Here is an 18,917-nt window from a genome sequence, read left to right as displayed (position 1 = left end):
TTCCTGGGGCACTTCCCTCATAAGCATCTTTTTCCACGAAAATATTGGGGCAATGGATATCAAATCCATAAGACGCACAACAAAAGGGAAAGGCGTCTTCATGCTTTACAACCTCGTATCAATCTTTCTCCTAACTACAAAGTCAAAAAATAGGTATTGGGAAGTCGCGCTAGCATCACACCCCACCTCATCTAACAACCTTACAACATCAACGAACCATACACGCTTTGGTTATCAACATGCAGGTACATATAAATCATGCATTACATACATTGGCTGATACATTACACCACACCTTTTTAGGTAGTCTTCTTTAAGACAAATCCTACAATCCTTTCTAGGAACCTTTTCAGGCAGTCTTTTCTAAGACGTTCATCATCCTTTCTAGGAACCTCTCCAGGTAGTCTTCTTTAAGACATTCCAAGAACCTCTCTAGGTAGTCTTTCCTAAGACATTCATTATCCTTTCCAAGAACCTTTTTAGGTAGTCTTCTTTAAGACATTCTTTTTCTAAGAATCTTTTTTAGGTAATTTTCTTTAAGACATTCATTTTTCTAAGAACCTTTCTAGGTAGTCTTCTTTAAGACGATCGTCGTCATTTCCAAGAACCTTTTTAGGTAGTCTTCTTCAAGAAATTCTTTTTCTAAGTACCTTTTAGGGTAGTCTTCTCCAAGACATTCTTTTTCTAAGTACCTTTTTAGGTAGTCTTCTTCAAGACATTATTTTTCTAAGTACCTTTTCAGGTAGTCTTCTTAAAGACAATTTGTCATCCTTTTCAGGAACCTCTTCAGGTAGTATTCTTTAAGACATTCTAAGAACCTTTTTAGGTGGCTTTTTCTAAGACATCCATTATCCTTTCCAAGAACCTTTTTAGATAGTCTTTTAAGACATTTTTCAGCCTTTCCAGACAGTCTTCTTTAAGACATTCCTCATCCTTTGCTAAGAACCTTTACAGGTAGTCTTCTTTAAGACAAATTTTCATATCCATTCCAGAAACCTTTTTCAGGTAGTCTTATAGAAGACATTATTTCGTTCCACTCATTACATCAATCGACATATGCATGAGCATAAGCATTATCCCATACCTCAAAACATCCAATTCAAAGCTCTGGTACTAAACCACATTGTCCACTTGCTTCCCGGTAACCTTACCGATTCCAGTAACCTTACTGTTGGCTTATTCCCAATCACCTGATTGACGTATCCCGGTAACCTTACCGATGATAGCAACCTTGCTGTTCATTTCACTCATAAAACATATACATACGCATTAGCATATACAGATCATCTAGCACATTCACATATTACAAAAAGCCCAGTTCCAACCCTCGTGTTGTGATAGGTGTGTTTTCCAACTCTCGTGTTGTGATAGGTGGGTTTTCCGACCCACGATTCGTAAAACATTTGACATGCTATTTTCTCTGACCCGCGTGTCGTAAAACATTTGACATGCTATTTTCTCCGACCCGCGAGTCGTAAAACAATTGACATGCTATTTTCTCCGACCCGCGAGTAGTGAGTCTCCAAACAAGTGATAAATTCCAACCATGATGACAAGGAAATGGTCTTTACCACAGAACTTGTTTCCCAACTGCTATTCCAAAATTGATGATAAGGAAAGTGGTCTTTACCACAAACTTGTTTCCCAACTACGACTTATTACGTTAGTCCCCGAGCGGTAATGAGTTATTTCTTATCACGTTAGTCCCCCGGTGGTGATATGAAGCTACGTCTCTTTGGTACGTTAGTCCCATGGCAGTAACCAAGATCTATTTCTATCATGTTAGTCCCTTGGCAATGATACACAACTACGACTTATTACATTAGTCCCTGAGCAGTAATGAGTATCACGTTAGTCCCCTGGCGGTGGTATGAAGCTACGTCTCTTTGGTACGTTAGTCCCCTGGCAGTAACTAAGATCTATTTCTATCATGTTAGTCCCTTGGCAATGATACACAACTACGACTTATTATGTTAGTCCCCGAGCAGTAATGAGTTATTTCTTATCACGTTAATCCCCTGGCGGTGGTATGAAGCTATGTCTCTTTGGTACGTTAGTCCCCTGGCAGTAACTAAGATCTATTTCTATCATGTTAGTCCCTTGGCAATGATACACAACTACGACTTATTACGTTAGTCCCCGAGCAGTAATGAGTTATTTCTTATCACGTTAGTCCCCTGGCAGTGGTATGAAGCTATGTCTCTTTGGTACGTTAGTCCCCTGGCAGTAACTAAGATCTATTTCTATCATGTTATTCCCTTGGCAATGATACACAACTACGACTTATTACGTTAGTCCCCAAGCAGTAATGAGTTATTTGTTATCACGTTAGTCCCCCGGCGGTGATATGAAGCTACGTCTCTTTGGTACGTTAGTCCCCTGGCAGTAACCAAGATCTATGCCTATCATGTTAGTCCCCTGGCAGTGATACACAACTACGACTTATTACTTTAGTCCCCGAGCAGTAATGAGTTATGTAATATCACGTTAGTCCCTTGGCAGTGATCTCCTTCAAATCTTCCCGCTGATTAGTATCACGTTAGTCCCCTGACAGTGATATAAAGCTACGCCTCTTTGCAAATAGGGATTTATTTTCCCTAATCACAAGGTTTCTCAAACAGTTCTCCAATTGGGTTTATCACGTTAGTCCCTCGGCAGTGATCTTCAAAATTTCATCAATTACAAACAAGGTTCTGTTTTTTTCTTTTCCAAAGTTACTAACTTTAACTAACATAACTAGAAATCATGCATCATTCAATTAACATACCTCATTCATACATAATGCATATACATACATCGCTCTCATTTATTTTGAGAAGCTCATTGCATCATACATCACATGTATCATAACATTGCATAAAATTCAGGTTGCCTTTTTAGGCCTTGCTACAACCAAGACACAGTGGTCCCTCGCAAAAGCATCCGCTTCACATCCAAGAAAAAGAGGGGTATTTACCTTGGATGGCATCTTTAAAGCCCATTTCCCACGGACCTCTTTCCCAACATAAGCAAATTTCAGGGCATTTCAATGTTCAATCATCTTCTACCTTTAGACCATGATAGGCAGACGTGCCTATCTGATTCTTCAGGTTTAAGAAGATTGAACAGGGGCAGCTGTCATACCCCAAAATTTTCCCTCCCATATTCAATCAAAGGTTCCTAATTTCATCTCCAATAACTCAAGGTTCAAAGGTTTTCTCAAGTCACTCTCTCCTATTCAAAATTAGGGTTTGCATTGCATCAAAGGATTTTGAATCTCCGAGGCCCCAAATGGATCTCAAGGTATCTCATATGCCTCAAGGCACCTCCATGTCAAAAGTCAAGCTTATATTCCAAGGATTGCTCACTCAATGGCTCAGATGATCAATAATCGACTATGTTGACCTAAAAGTCAACTATAGTAAAAATACAGTCAAACTTCAAGATTTTTGGTCAACATCAAGTATGTGAGGTTATATCCATCATTTGATCAAAGTTTGATCATGATCCATTAATAAAAACTTAGAAATGAACAAATGCAAAGGTTCAAATTAGGGTTTTTTATAGGAGAAAGTCAACTCAACTTTGACTAGGCATAACTCTCTCATACTTTATTAGAAATTTCTCACTCAAAGCCTATTTTGAAGGAAATTTGATTCTCTACAACTTTGTATATCACAAGCCAAGGCCAGAAATGCTTCATTTAAGAGACATGGGGCAAGAGATTAGAGGTCCTCCAAAAATTCAATAAAGAACACCTTTTGGGTCAAAGCTCATAACTCGAGCATGGAAGCTTCAATTGAGATGAAACCAAAAGGAGTGATTAGAGGACTCTTTGAGCTTTCCAAAAAGTCCTAGAACTCTCCAATACATTAAAAATTGAGAGAGTTGTGAATTGTTAAAGTTGACCATTTTTGGAGAAAGTACATGAAGCCAACATTGGGCAATTCTGATTATTTCTCAAATGGGCTTTAGTGTTTGAACTATCCACGTGATAATAGGCCCAAAAGAAGTTTATTGACCAAATATAATTATTTTTGTGATAATATTTTATTTATATTTGATTTTTGTCTAACTAATCTCAAATAAAAATTAAATAAAATCCCAAAATAATTGTATAATGATCATTCTTTTTTTATTAATTCAAATCAAACTCAAAGTTGATCCAAGGGCCAAGATTAAAGGGAAAATATGCATGGAATAGCATTTTTTTCAAAATTAGAAAGATTTTATTCTTTCTTCAAATTTTATGATTAATGATTTATTGATTTCTTTTCTAGAGTTTTAACCCTAATAAGATGGTATATATATTCTAAATCATTTAGTAGAGAGGGGAGGACGAAAAAGGGGTGGAGAAACTAGGGTTTCGAAAGCTAAGAAAAACTCAAGAAACTCAAAATTTCGGATTGACACTTGCAGCCTCCTTTAACGCCAACCAATCGTCCTATCATGATCCTGAGGTAAAATTGAGCAAGTATACGTCTTTAGCCATGAGCGAAACACGTTGAAATACTCCATGTATGAACTTACTTTCTTGTATTTATTCTGTTAAGTGAATCTCGCTTCTTAGCGTGTTTTGATTGAATCTAATGCTACTAACGAGTTCCAGAGATCCTTTAGAACAGGTATGAACCAACGTTGGAGAGTTATATCAGCCATAGTACGACCTGCCATGGCTAGGGCTCTCAATCTGGAAAGCTTCGAACTGCGTGATAGCGGCCGTTTCAGTTAAAACCAATGTCACCATCGTGTTCAGGAGAGGATTTTGAGGGGATCTGGACACCTGGGTTTCATTGCTAACGCTGTTATACGAGTTTCTAATTTTTGTAGGGGAGATAGGAAAATCCGCAGGAAATTCCATGGGGAATTCCGCAGGCTACGCGGAGAAGATGATGAATAGTGCAGGGGACAAGGTGGAATGCGCGTGTGTTCGTTTCATTGGTCAGTCAGCCCTTTGACTTCCCTCCGCGCACGTGGCAGGAAGCTAGTGGCTGGTCAAACGCGGCCTTGATTCCTCTCGGTACACTATTGGCTTGTTGAAACACGCTGGGGCCCACGTTTGGTTGGCATTTGACTTCTTCCATTATTATCCATATTTATTATATTGAAAAGAGTTTACAAACAATTAACAATGCTTGGCTGGATGGTGGTGCGCGTTTGGTATTCGTGAGGTCCAGGGTTCGATCCCTGGCCTCTGCAACGTTTTTTCTACAAATGTTTTTTCTATAAATTTCTATATATAGATCCTATACAGGAGTATGATGCAGCCTCGGTTCTTCACCACTGGATCTCCAATAATCCACATCTAACATGCATAAAGGCTAAGGTTTACCATGTACCCTCAAGGTTAAGAACACAGGATCCAAGCCAGGTTTTGTAATATATTTATTTATTTATTGACTTTATTACACAATGGTTTATATTAAGATATTAATTGATATTATTTAAAATTAATTAATTTACTTGATTAGGATTAATATAACTATTAACATTAGAATTATTTCTCGATTATTCGATTTAATATATTTTAATTAATTTAAATCACAACAACCCTAGAAAGGTCATCAACATATTAGGATTTGCCCAATCCCACTGGCCGGTGGCCCAAGTATCAGGATTAGGATTTTCTAACCAACTTAGGTTTTAACCAAACAATCTTAGAATTTTATTCGCTTCGATTAAATCAATTGATCGCGGTGGGTAATAATCAATTATTTAATTAATCATTAATTTAATTATAAATTGAAATACACTTATTTTGTTAAAGGGTTTCAACCATCTTATTGGTTGCTATGATTAGCATATCTCCCTTTTAAAACTCGTTATTATTTATAATCGAATCTATCGATTATAAGAGATAACGATAAACTAATAATTATATTAAAATACATTCCATTTGCTAAAAGTGATAATCGAGTCAATCGATTAGAATTGCCAGCAATTATTTACTAATCTGTTAATTATGGTGATCGAATCTATCGATCATTGCGGTTAATGGTAACAAATAAAAATCAGGGTTGTACGCCCAAACTTTAAAAACGTTTCCCAAACCTTTTCAAACTACGAATTATCACAACTACGATAGGCCACTCAAAAAGCCTCCAAAACCATATCAAATCAAATTCTAATCCTAAAGGCGTACAACCCTTCCCCGAACTACGTTGACTCTGATTCTCCCTAAGGAGATACGTAGGCACTTGGAAACAAGGCGAGTCCCCTTCCCCATAAACCTGATTATAATAATCTTACCCCGATCTCTTAGCTGCGTAGGGTTTCCTATTCGCCCTGGTAGAATAGGTGGCGACTCTAAATCTTTAATTTTTAGGGCAGGTTGCTACAACGAGGTATGGACATTATGAGTATTCGGTAATGCCATTTGGAGTTACTAATGCACCTGGTGTTTTTATGGAGTATATGAACAGGATCTTTCATCCTTATCTTGATAAGTTTGTAGTGGTATTTATAGATGATATCCTGATATATTCTAAGAATGAGGAAGAACATGCGGAACATCTCATAACTGTATTAGAACTATTAAAAGAGAAGCAACTTTTTGCCAAACTGTCGAAGTGTGAATTTTGGTTGGAGGAAGTCAGTTTTCTAGGACATGTAATTTCTAAGAGTGGTGTCGCGGTTGATCCTACAAGGATAGAAGCGGTATCTCAGTGGGAAGCTCCGAAGTCAGTGTCAGAGATTCGTAGTTTTCTTGGTCTTGCAGGTTACTACAGGAAGTTCATAGAGGGATTTTCAAAGTTAGGCTTTTATTTGGGATGCAAAATGTGAAGAAGGATTCCAAGAGCTGAAGAGAAGGTTGACTAGTGCTCCTATCTTGATTTTGCCGAATCTGACAAAATTGTTTGTGGTTTACTGTGATGCTTCGCTGATGGGTTTGGGAGGTGTGTTGATGCAGAATCAACAAGTAGTCGCGTATGCGTCAAGACAACTCAAAGTGCATGAAAGGAATTATCCGACCCATGATTTAGAGTTGGCAGATGTAGTATTTGTTTTGAAGTTGTGGCGACATTATTTGTATGGTTCGAGATTCAAGGTGTTCAGTGATCATAAGAGTCTGAAGTATCTCTTCGATCAGAAAGAGCTGAATATGAGGCAGAGAAGGTGGTTAGAATTCCTTAAAGACTATGATTTTGGTTTGAATTACCATCCTGGTAAGGCAAACGTGGTTGCTGATGCATTGAGTAGGAAGACTTTGCATATGTCTATGCTAATGGTTAGAGAATTGGATTTAATCGAACAATTCAGAGACTTGAGTTTGGTATGTGAAGGTACTCCTACTAGTATTAAATTGGGTATGCTAAAGCTGACTAGTGGTATTCTTGAAGAGATCAAAGAAGGTCAGAAAGCTGATGTTGAGTTAATTGATAAGTTGACTTTGATTAATCAAGGTAAGAATTGTGAATTCAGAGTTGACGAGAATGGTATATTGAGGTTTGGCGACCGAGTTTGTGTTCCTGATATTGCTGAACTCCGGAAGCGTATTTTGGAAGAAGGACACCGTAGTGGATTAAGTATTCATCCTGGTTCTACCAAGATGTATCATGATTTGAAAAAGTTATTTTGGTGGTATGGAATGAAGAAAGAAATTGCTGAGTTTGTGTATTCTTGTTTGATGTGTCAGAAGTCAAAAATTGAGCATCAGAAGCCATATGGGTTTATGCAACCGATGTTTATTCCTGAGTGGAAGTGGGATAGCATATCAATGGATTTTGTTTCGGGTTTACCGAGAACTGTCAAGAATTGTGAAGCTATCTGGGTTGTGGTGGACAGGTTGACAAAGTCTGCACACTTTATACCAATAAGAATGGATTATCCGATGGAGAAGCTGGCTCAGTTGTATATTGAGAAGATAGTTAGTCTGCATGGTATTCCTTCAAGTATCGTGTCAGATAGAGATCCAAGATTTACGTCTAAGTTCTGGGAAGGTTTGCAGAAGGCTTTAGGTACTAAGCTGAGATTGAGTTCTGCTTATCATTCGCAGACGGATGGACAGACTGAGAGGATGATTCAGTCATTAGAAGATTTGTTGCGTGCTTGTGTGTTGAAAAAAGGAGGTACTTAGGATAGTTATCTGCCTTTGATTGAGTTTACCTACAACAACAGTTTTCATTCGAGTATTGGTATGGCTACGTTTGAGGCTTTGTATGCTAGAAGATATAGGACGCCGTTGTGTTGGTACGAATCTGGTGAGAGTGTTGTGATCGGGCCAGAAATTGTACAACAAACTACGAAAAAGATTAAGATGATACAAGAGAAGATGAAGGCTTCTCAGAGTCGTCAGAAGAGTTATCATGACAAGAGGAGGAAAACACTTGAGTTCCAAGAGGGAGATCATGTATTTAGGAGAGTTACTCCTATGACGGGTATTGGTCGGGCATTGAAGTCAAAGAAGTTGACTCCACGTTTTATTGGACCATTCCAAATTTCTGAAAGAGTGGGAGAAGTGGCATATCGTATTGCTTTACCGCCGATGCTTGCCAATTTGCATGATGTATTTCATGTGTCTCAGTTGAGGAAATACATTTCGGATCCGTCCCATGTGATCCAAGTAGACGATGTGCAGGTGAAAGACAACTTAACAGTTGAGACGTTGCCTGTGAGAATTAAAGATCGAAGACTGAAGCAATTGCGTGGTAAGGAGATAACTTTGGTCAGAGTAGCTTGGGGAGGACCGACTGAGGGAAATGTTACTTGGGAGCTAGAGAGCCATATGAAGGATTCTTATCCGGAACTCTTTACCTGAGGTATGTTTTTGAGGATAAAAACTCTTTTAGTGGGGGAGACTTGTAACACCCGTATAATTTTAATTTTAATTTAATTTTAATATTAAATTAATAATTATAATTATTATGGATTTTATGAAAATAATGGAAAAATGATGGTTTATGCCATTTGGGCCATGTAAGAGATTAGTAAGAAGAGGGGGTGTGGTGTAGTAAAGCCCTTACTAATTTAATATTATTTTTCATAAAATAATTAAAATTGAGAAAGAAGGAATAGAACGTGAAAAGAGAGAAGTTGGAACACGAAGAACGTGAGAGAGGAACAAAAAGGAAGATACCAAAGATCAAGAAATTTGGCTAAGGTAAAGGGGGACTCTTCCGATTATCATCTCTTATTGTAATTATAGATGATTAGTGCATGATTAGTTGTGTTGTTGAGTCAATTTGATTTGTATGTTAGAGTTAGGTTTTTGGGTTCTAAGAATTGATTTGGGAATTGGGTTTTTGATGCGTGAACTGATATAGGATGATAGATTAATCTGTATGAATGAATCCTATTGTAGCAACCTGTCGTAAAAATTAAAGATTAGAGTCGCCACCTATTCTACCAAGGCGAATAGGAAACCTCGCGCAGTTGAGAGATCAGGGTAAGATACTATATTCAGGTCGAGGGAAGGTGTTAGGCACCCTCAACCCTTTCTTATGGTTTGCATTATAGGGTTAATATAAAGAAAAGGTGACGAAAAGTTATAGGGTAAATGGCAAAAATTATCAAAGTTAAATGTTTATGATTTAGGAACGTAATCGGGACAAAAATGAGATTTATGGGGGAGGGGACTCGCCTTATTGCCAAGTGCCTACGTACCTCCTTATGGAGGATCAGAGTCTACGTAGTTCGGGGAAGGGTTGTACGCCCTTGGAGTTATAATTTGATTTGATATGGTTTTAGAGGCTTTTTGAATGGCCTATCGTAGTTTTGAATAAGGATGAAAATCCGTAGTTTGGTACTAGTAGTTTGAAAAGGTTTGGGAAGTGTTTTAGGATTTGGGCGTACAACCCTGATTTTAATTTGTACTATTAACCGCAATGATCAATAGATTCAATCACCATAGTTAAAAGGTTAGTAGTTGTACCGTTACCAATTTTAATTGATGGATTCAATTATCACTGATAACGAATAAAAGTATTTTTTAGGAATTTTAGTAATTTAATTTGTATCATTATCCCTCGTAATCGATTGATTCGATTAAAAATGATAATGAATTAGAATAAGGGAAATAGGCTAATCATCGCAACCAATAAAAATGGTTGGAACCCTTTAGCCAAATAAAAGTATTTATTGTCTTTAATTAAATGATTAAATAATTATTACCCATCGCGACCGATTAATTCAGTCGAAACGAATAATAAATTAATTTCCTAATACTTTGGCCAAATGGCCAGTGGGATTGGGCAAACCCTAATGCATTGATCACCTATCTAGGGTTTTTGTGATTTATAATTAAAGTTGATTTAAAATTAATTAAATCGAATTAATCGGGAAAATAATCGGGAAGATCCTAAATAATTATAATCCTTATCCTAATCATATTATCCTTATCCTAATTAAATAAATTAAATCAAATATAATTAAATTAACACTTAACCTAAATGTTTAAATAATAAATAATTAAAAATGTATAAAACCTGGTTTTTATTGCGTGTGGGCAAGCCCTTGAAATTCCATGGTGGACTTACAATTTCTGTACGTTAGATCAGGATTCTAGGAGATCATATGGTGAGGCGCGAGGGTGCATCATAGAAGCACATGATATGGCATGCACTGGATTCGCTAGGTTTGTAAAGCATAATAAAAATATGTCTTTTGCCAGGATCGATCCCAGCAGCATTAGCTTACCAATAATTGCTCCTACCACCACGCCGCAATTGGTTAGTTGTTAATGCAATCACATGAAATCAATAAATAATAAAAACCATTATGGTTGGTTGGTTGAAGTCAAACGCGGGCCCCACAGTATTCACGCGCTGCCAATTAAAAAAGGAGGGAGAATCCATTATGGTTGACCGGCGAATGATGCGTAGACACGCAAATAGTCAAGAGGTCAGCATCCACTTCATCATCTCCTTCCTCCAGCCTTGCGGAATTTGTTGCGGATTTATCCACAGAATTTCCTGCGGATTTTTCCTTCGGATTTCCTGCAATTCCAAAACTCAACGGAACGACGTCAAACAAGTGACATAAGTGCCCAGATCTAGGTAAAAATACCTCCTGAACAAGAATACGAGGTCCTTTACTCGTGAAAAGCCCTGCAAGTGTCAGAACGAAAAGCTCCTTCATTTAAGCCCTAACCATGGTGGTCCTTCGTATGTGCATAGAAGCTTTAACCTAAGGGTTCAGATCTCCTCTAAATCATGCCATGACCTCATTTACATCATCATATCACGTTAACATAATAATATATAGGGAAAACAAAAGTTGTAAGAAAACATGTAAAATACAACTTGTGAGATATGAGTATGAACGTTACCTGGAACCATGAATCATTCAATACTTACTCTTAGCTACCTTAGGAAGGAAAATATGGAGTTATCCTGAATTGAAAGTGGCTGGGACGAAATTCTTTTTGTGCCCTAGCTTTCTTGAATATTTAGTTCTTTGGAAGCCCTGGTTTTTGATTAAATTTCGTCCCCTTGTGCAGCTGCATCTCATTACTATATATATATGGGAGAGAATTAGGGTTCCCATGGGCTTGGACTTTTGGTTTTTTTTGGAGAGTGAATTTTGATTGAAAGATTCATATTATTTTCTTCTAAATTTGGAAAGTCTCCCTCCTTGGACCATGCAAACGAATTTTTCTATCTTTTGATGTCATATGGGCCTTTATAGGATTAGTAACCAAGCCATGAGAATTAATTCAAATATTTTTATAATTTAACTAATTTATTTAGCTTTTATTTGCATAAAATCCAAAATAAATATGAATAAATTTTACAAAAATAAATGAATGGATTTATAGGTTCTCATTTATGCTATGAGTGTGTTTGGAATCAAAATTCTAGGTCCATTAGCCAAAAAACCAAGTTTTGATCAATTAGGGTTTCGTGCATCTCTTGAAAATTGCTCAACTTCAACCATGCGTATCTCCCTCCATTTTAATCATATGAATGCATTCTAGGACTTTTTAGAAAGCTCAAAGAGTCCTCAAAATGACCTCTTTGGTTTCATCTCAATTGAAGCTTCCATGCTCAAGTTATGAGCTTTGACCTAAAAGGTGTTTTTGTTGACTTTTTGGAGGACCTATAATCTCTTTGACCATATCTCTTAAATGAAGCATTTCTGGCCTTGGCTTGTGAGAGACAAAGTTGTAGAGAATCCAATTCCCTTCAGAATAGGCTTTGGTTGGGAAATTTCTGATAATCCGTGTGGAAGTTATGACCAGTCAAAGTTGAGTTGACTTTTCCTATGAAAAACCCTAATTTGAACCTTTGAATTTGTTCATTTCTGAGTTTTTATTAATGGATCATGATCAATCTTTGATCAAATGATGGATGTAACCTCACATACTTAATGGTGACCAAAATTGAGAGGTTTTGACTGTGCTTTGATTATGGTTGACTTTTAGGTCAAACCAGTTGACTGTGGATCATCTAAGCTTTTGAATGAGTAATCTTTGGAATTGGGCTTTGACTTTTGACATAGAAGTATCTTGGATCATCATGGGCCATGGAGAGCTTGGTTAGGGATCTTGTCCTGTTGATTTCTTCAAGAGAACCTCAAACCCTAGCTTTAGGAGGCTCTTGAATAGGGGAGTGTAGTTTGGATAGACCCTTAAACCTTGAATCATTGCAGATGAATTGGAGAGGGCAAATTTTGGGGTATGACACCTATGAATGAAAACGTGAAAATGGACTGTTTTAGACTCAAAATCATGGACTGGTATGAGTAGAAACGAGTGAGAATTTGACTGTTATGAAACTGCAGAAATTCTGGTAAATTACTGGTTTTTCGCGTATGGAACAGTGTCATACGCGTATGGGATGAGGTCATACGCGTATGAGGGACAATCCCCAGGGGCTATACGCATATGATACGCAGCTGCCCTGTCCCAAATACCATGTGCTGGTGATTTGCGTATGAGGAGCATATGAGGATGCTCATACGTGTATGGGAAATTTTAAAGAAGATTTTGGTTCTGATGATACGCGTATGGCAAGGCTGATACGCGTATGAGTTTGTTTTTAGGCTATTGTGATTATGGTGAAACGCGTATGATACGCGTATGGAAAAGGCTGATACGCGTACGAGCTTGGTGATACGCGTATGGTCGCTGTGTTAAAAATCCTGTTTTGTGATTTCTTTGAAAGTTTAGTGATGCGTAACTTTCGATCTGTAGGCTTGTTGTGCGTACTGTTTGAGGATGAAAAACCTTGTGATATGATCTTGTGTTTTAATGATGATTTGATGTATATTTGAATGATGTTAATGTATATATGAACATGCTTTAATAATAATGATGATGATGATGATGATGAAATGAGTATAGGATGATGTTACTCATAGAATGATGATGATGAAGTATGTTGTATATATGTTTGCATGCATTCATAACCATTGATGAGGGCTGAATCCTAATGATGAGAGGATTCAGTGAAGGGCAAGATTCTCATTGTGTGGAATCTGTGCTGGCAGGGCCGTATCTGGATGATGATAGATCGGTCGGTGGATGATTTCCACTGGTGATGTTTGGTACCACATGCATAGAGTCAGTTGCATTCATATGCATGAATTGGATAACATGACTGAATGGATTTCATTGTTATGTTTTGGTTTTATGTGATTGTGTGGATGATAGATTATCTGAATATAGATGAATTGGGTGAACGATATAACTCTTGATGTATTGTTATTTGTAATGCAATAATATTTGTTAATTGTGAATGAGACTCACCCTTACACTATATTTTTCAGATTGAGGATAGCGGCTTCGACTCGGTGAGGATTAGCTCATGAGTCAATGTGTCTGTTAGCGTCGGGTCATGCTCTGATAGATGTAACACTGGGGAACGCTGTTTTTAATTTATGACATTAACTCCGTTTTGTTTAATTTATTTTGAAGATTGAAAGCATTAATGATGTAATGCTAGTTGATGATTTATTCCGCTGTGTAAACATGAGTTATTGATTTATGAGGTATGTTAAGGAGTTTTCTTCAGTGAATGCATGACTTATGACAAATGATATTTATTTTATTACGAATTGTGACGCCCTTGTGCATGTTACTCTGATTTTAAATTGTTTAATTGCCGCGGGATTTAGAAGGGTGTTACAACGATAAATAAAGAGAAACCGAATAATATCAACCCTTTCTCCAGTGAATAAAAACAATGACTTTGCAGGCAATTATTCTGGATCGGTCAAAGGTTCGTAGAGGCAAACTTGATTACGAAGACCTGATTTAGAGTTTGACCAAGAAGGGTGGATGATTAGGCGGAACCTCATCAAAAAACAAACACCTGATTCTAATTACTCAAGTATCATCTGCTATTAGATCTAATCAAACGGCTCCCCGTATCACACGTCGGATTAGACGAGGGCGGTTTCAATCACATATCATATATAACCACTAGCACACAGTAATTGTCGATATTATCACACTCACTCTCAAACTACTAACTCTTTTTTGTTTTTGTTTTCACTACTAGTATCCGACCCCCTAGACCGACTAAACCGGTCAGGGGGTCAGTTCTGACATCAAATGGTTTCAGTCCCCTCCCGATCGCAATTGCGTGGGAACGAACTGTTAGAACAAGATTTGTTCTTATCAATTATCTTAGTTTTGATGATAACAATAATATGAATTTTGCTTAAGATAATATGGTACTCTAATCCAATGCAATTTCCCTTTCAGGAAATATATATAAAGAGTACGCATAATTCAGCGCTCAGAAGTTGTATCTCAAATGGTTCAGCATGCAACATCAGAACATGGTCTGGCAAGACATCAGAAGATGGTCGAAGCAGAATCAGAACATGGGTCTATGGAAGCATCAGAAGAACATGAGATCAGAAGCACTGAAGATCAGAAGATGGTATCACGCTCAGAAGCACTTCAAGGTCAGAAGATCAGAAGATGCTATGCACCAAGCTGTTTTGACTCTGATGATATTCAAACGTCGTATTCACAAACATCAGATCAGAAGGAAGTACAGGTGGCAGACTACGCTGACTGACAAAAGGAACGTTAAAAGCTACTAAAGGCTACGTCAGTAGACACAGCGTGAACAAGGCTCGAGGTAGTTGACAAAAGCGTATAACATTAAATGCGATGCTGTACGGAACACGCAAAGCATTAAATGCATTCAACGGTCATCTTCTCAACGCCTATAAATATGAAGTTCTGATGAGAAGCAAGGTTACCAATTTCTACATCTATTCTGTGAATATCAAACTTGCTGAAACGCTGTTCAATCAAAGCTCAGAATCTTCATCAACTCACTACATTGCTGTTGTAATATATTAGTGAGATTAAGCTTAAACGATAAGAGAAATATCACAGTTGTGATTATCGCTTTTAAGAAGCATTTGTAATACTCTTAGAATTACATTAAGTTGTAAGGAACTAGAGTGATCAGTGTGATCAGTATACTCTAGGAAGTCTTAGCAGTTGGCTGAGCAGTTTGTAACTAGAGTGATCGTGTTGATCATAATACTCTAGGGAAGTCTTAGGAGTGAACTAAGCCTAGAGTGATCGTGTTGATCAGTAGACTCTAGAAAAGTCTTAGAGGGTATCTAAGCAGTTGTTCCTGGAGTGATCAGTGTGTGATCAGAAGACTCTGGAAGACTTAGTTGCGGACTAAGTGGAAAACCATTGTAATCCGTGCGATTAGTGGATTAAATCCTCAGGTTGAGGTAAATCATCTCTGCGGGGGTGGACTGGAGTAGCTTCGTTAACAGCGAACCAGGATAAAAATAATTGTGCATTTTATTTTTATCGTCCAAGATTTAAAGTCACACTTATTCAATCCCCCCCTTTCTAAGTGTTTTTCTATCCTTCAATTGGCATCAGAGCGCCGGTTCTAAGGTGCAAGCACTTAACCGTGTTTAGAAAAGATTCAGGAAGAGAAAAACGCTTCATTTAAAAGATGGCTGGTGAAACTCCGACAAATCCACCTGCATCTACATCTGGCTCTGCTGAGCAATACAACGGTAACAATGGTTATACTAGACCGCCGGTATTTGATGGTGAAAACTTTGAATACTGGAAAGATAAACTGGAAAGTTACTTTCTGGGTCTAGATGGTGATCTATGGGATCTTCTAATGGATGGTTACAAACATCCAGTAAATGCCAGTGGCGTGAAGCTGTCAAGGCAAGAAATGAATGATGATCAAAAGAAGCTTTTCAGGAATCATCATAAATGTAGAACTGTTTTGCTGAATGCTATCTCTCATGCTGAGTATGAGAAGATATCTAACAGGGAAACGGCCTATGACATATATGAGTCCTTGAAAATGACTCATGAAGGAAATGCTCAAGTCAAGGAGACTAAAGCTCTAGCCTTAATCCAGAAGTATGAAGCCTTCAAGATGGAGGATGATGAAGACATTGAAAAGATGTTTTCGAGATTTCAAACTCTGACTGCTGGATTGAGAGTTCTTGACAAAGGATACACCAAGGCTGATCATGTGAAGAAGATCATCAGAAGCTTACCCAGAAGATGGGGTCCTATGGTGACTGCATTCAAGATTGCAAAGAATCTGAATGAAGTTTCTCTGGAAGAGCTGATCAGTGCCTTGAGAAGCCATGAAATTGAGCTGGATGCAAATGAGCCTCAAAAGAAAGGTAAGTCTATTGCATTAAAATCTAATATCAAGAAATGCACTAACGCTTTTCAGGCCAAAGAAGAAGATCCTGAAGAATCAGAATCTGAAGAAGAAGATGAACTGTCCCTGATCTCCAGAAGGCTAAATCAACTCTGGAAGACCAAGCAAAGGAAGTTCAGAGGCTTCAGAAGTTCAAGGAAATTTGAACGTGGAGAATCTTCTGATGAAAGAAGATTTGACAAGAAGAAGGTCATGTGCTATGAATGCAATGAGCCTGGACACTACAAGAATGAATGTCCAAATCTTCAGAAGGAAAGTCCCAAGAAAAAGTTTCATAAGAAGAAAGGTCTTATGGCAACCTGGGATGAGTCAGAAGATGATTCAGAAGATGAGCAGGCTAACTGTGCGCTGATGGCGACAGAAGATGACGGATCAGAATCTACATCAGAATCAGATTCTGAAGAGGTATTTTCTGAACTTACTAGAGATGAGTTAGTTTCCGGTCTAACTGAACTTCTGGAACTCAAGTCTCAGATTAGTCTCAAATACAAAAAGCTGAAAAAGCAATTTGAATTTGAAACAAAGAAGCTTGAGTTGGAGAATTCTGAATTAAAAGAAAAACTTTTAAAATTATCCAATAATGTTGGATCTCCTTCTGATTCAGAAAAATCCACTCCTAGTCTAAACCATATTCTGAAAGAATATGATTTAAGTTTCAGGAAGTTCTTATCTAGAAGTATTGGCAGAAGTCAGCTAGCTTCTATGATATATGCCGTATCTGGAAACAAAAGAGTTGGCATTGGTTTTGAGGGTGAAACCCCATACAAACTTGAACCTGTTGATGAAATGAAAATTACATACAAGCCATTGTATGATCAGTTCAAGTATGGCCACTCTCATGATATTAGGCACACTTCACATGCTCAAAGTTTTCACATAACACACACCAAGAAGCATGTGACACAACCTAGGAAATATCATGAAACTCACATTAAAAATTATCATGCTGTTCCTCCTATTGCTTATAATGTTAAACCCAAGTTCAATCAGAACTTGAGAAAATCTAACAAGAAAGGACCCAAGAAAATGTGGGTACCTAAGGATAAGATTATTCCTATTGCAGATATCCTTGGCTGCAAGAAGGACAAAGCACAACATGTCATGGTACCTGGACTCTGGATGCTCACGACACATGACAGGAAGAAGGTCTATGTTCCAAGACCTGGTGCTTAAGTCTGGAGGAGAAGTCAAGTTTGGAGGAGATCAGAAGGGCAAGATAATTGGCTCTGGAACTATAAAGTCTGGTAACTCTCCTTCCATTTCTAATGTACTTCTTGTAGAAGGATTAACTCATAACCTCTTATCTATCAGTCAATTGAGTGACAATGGTTATGATATAATCTTTAATCAAAAGTCTTGCAAGGCTGTAAATCAGAAGGATGGCTCAATCCTATTTACAGGCAAGAGGAAGAACAACATTTATAAGACAGATCTGCAAGATCTTATGAGTCAGAAGGTGACCTGTCTTATGTCTGTTTCTGAAGAGCAGTGGGTCTGGCACAGAAGATTAGGTCATGCTAGTTTGAGAAAGATTTCTCAGATTAACAAACTGAATCTGGTCAGAGGACTCCCTAATCTGAAATTCAAATCAGATGCTCTTTGTGAAGCATGTCAGAAGGGCAAGTTCTCCAAACCTGCATTCAAGTCTAAGAATGTTGTTTCTACCTCAAGGCCATTAGAACTCTTGCACATTGATCTGTTTGGACCAGTCAAAACAGCATCTGTCAGAGGAAAGAAATATGGATTAGTCATCGTAGATGATTATAGCCGCTGGACTTGGGTAAAATTCTTAAAACACAAGGATGAGACTCATTCAGTGTTCTTTGATTTCTGCATTCAGATTCAATCTGAAAAAGAGTGTAAAATCATAAAGGTCAGAAGTGATCATGGTGGTGAATTTGAGAACAGATCCTTTGAAGAATTCTTCAAAGAAAATGGTATTGCCCATGATTTCTCTTGTCCTAGAACTCCACAGCAAAATGGGGTTGTAGAGCGAAAGAATAGGACTCTGCAAGAAATGGCCAGAACCATGATCAATGAAACCAATATGGCTAAGCATTTCTGGGCAGAAGCAATAAACACTGCATGCTATATTCAGAATAGAATCTCTATCAGACCTATTCTAAATAAGACTCCTTATGAATTGTGGAAGAATAGAAAGCCCAACATTTCATATTTCCATCCTTTTGGATGTGTATGCTTTATTCTGAACACTAAAGATCATCTTGGTAAGTTTGATTCCAAAGCTCAAAAGTGTTTCCTTCTTGGATATTCTGAACGCTCAAAAGGCTACAGAGTATACAATACTGAAACATT

This window comes from Vicia villosa, linkage group LG6, assembly GCF_029867415.1.
Source record: "Vicia villosa cultivar HV-30 ecotype Madison, WI linkage group LG6, Vvil1.0, whole genome shotgun sequence".
NCBI lineage: Eukaryota > Viridiplantae > Streptophyta > Magnoliopsida > Fabales > Fabaceae > Vicia > Vicia villosa.
This window is presented reverse-complemented; position numbering follows the sequence as displayed.